We start from the raw sequence: 1,564 nt of genomic DNA, 5'->3' as shown, positions 1-1,564 counted from the left end.
AACAGAAATATGTTGATTTTGCCAAGAGGGAATATATATTTCTTACTGGCACTGGAATAGGTCAATTTTAATAAAAAAATGAGTTTTCCGAGTTTTCAACACCATATTCCAAGAGCGTCCTGTCTTTCGTCTTTTCCATTTATAAATCTGAATACAATTGTGTGTGTGGATCATTCTTGTTAAAATTACAATTTCCACTGATTGGCCAATCTTGGTTTCTTTTATTTTCAGGTTTGCTTTTTCTTAAACTTTTTATTCTGAAATAAGTATAAATTCACAGAAGGATGCAAATATAGTACACAGAGGTCCTGTGTACTCTTTCTCACATTTCCTCCATTGGTTACATCTTACATCTATATCCAAACCAGGAAACGGACACTGGTACAATGTGTACAGTTCTGTGTCCTGTAGATTCGTGTAACCACCCCTGCAGTCAACACACAGAGCTGACCCGCCACCACGAAGATCTCCCTGGAGCTATGACTCACCAGTCACACCCGTCACCACCCCTTCACCATCACTGATAAGGTGGCAGGGGCGGAGGGCTGTCTTGTGCATCTTCGGGTATTTAGTGGCATCCTTGGCCTTTACCTGCTAGGGACTAGTAGCATCTCCTCAGTTGTGACAACCAAAATGTCTGCAGACATTGTCGAATGTCCTCCAGGGAGTGAAACTGCCCATCTATCAGCCAATGACTTCAAGATCATCCATTGTTGTACATTCCAACATTCCTACTTTGGTTTTTTTGTACTATTTTTTCTTCCTATATTTAATGTGACTTCTGCTAACGGATCTTTCTACTTATGCTATTACCTTTCTTAGTCTCTTCGCTTACTATTTTTCCACCTTCTCTTGGTCTCCAAATTTATTCCATTTTTCTCTTTATGATTCTTCTGCAGTCTGACTTTTCTTTTTTTTTTGAACTACCTCCCAATGTACATCCCCACTTAAGTACTCCTGCATAACTAAAGCTCGGGGCCACCTGAGAAGGGTGACAGGTAAGGACTTAACCTTGGCAGGCAACTGGGCTACGATCAAATCTCAGCCACTAGTGAGATGAAATTGCAATGCAATTTAAGCCACCACGAGGCCGGAATCCACAGAATGGTTTGCTGTTTACCACTTACTATTCATGGTTTTCCTGCTTTACATAGACCTCTAATTAGTAACTATAAATAGATATTTCAGTGCTTAGTTTAACTGAAAGAACTTCATTTTTATTCATTGTTCCTAGTCACTGAGCTCGTATACTGAAATTTCACAAGTAGTAAGGTCTTTGTATATAAACATAGCATATTGTGCCAGGAATATAATTTGTTAGAGTTTATTTTCCTTACATCAGGATTGCCACATACATTTATGGTTAACAGATTGTAACTAGATAGTCCATTTGTGCTTTAAAACTCTAAATGTTATTTTTAATTAATAAACTTTTATTTTTTAGAGCAGTTTCAGGTTTGCAGCAAAATTGAGCAGAAAGTACGGAGTTCCCATTACCCCGTTCCCACACAGGCACAACCTTCTCCCTCCTGACATCCTGCCCCACAGTGGTACATCTGTCATG

The 1,564-nt window shown here is 39.1% G+C and overlaps 1 protein-coding gene across 1 annotated transcript in view; it reads right to left on the bottom strand.

The window, feature by feature from the left end:
• The window catches only part of PLCL2 (phospholipase C like 2), a 162,702-nt gene that overhangs the window by 454 nt on the left and 160,684 nt on the right, over positions 1-1,564 (bottom strand). The window lies entirely within an intron of this gene.

The sequence above is a fragment of the Pteropus alecto genome, unplaced genomic scaffold (genome assembly GCF_000325575.1).
Source record: "Pteropus alecto unplaced genomic scaffold, ASM32557v1 scaffold92, whole genome shotgun sequence".
Classification (NCBI taxonomy): domain Eukaryota; kingdom Metazoa; phylum Chordata; class Mammalia; order Chiroptera; family Pteropodidae; genus Pteropus; species Pteropus alecto.
The sequence above is the reverse complement of the archived record's forward strand: the minus strand, read 5'-3'. Positions and strand labels throughout refer to the sequence as shown.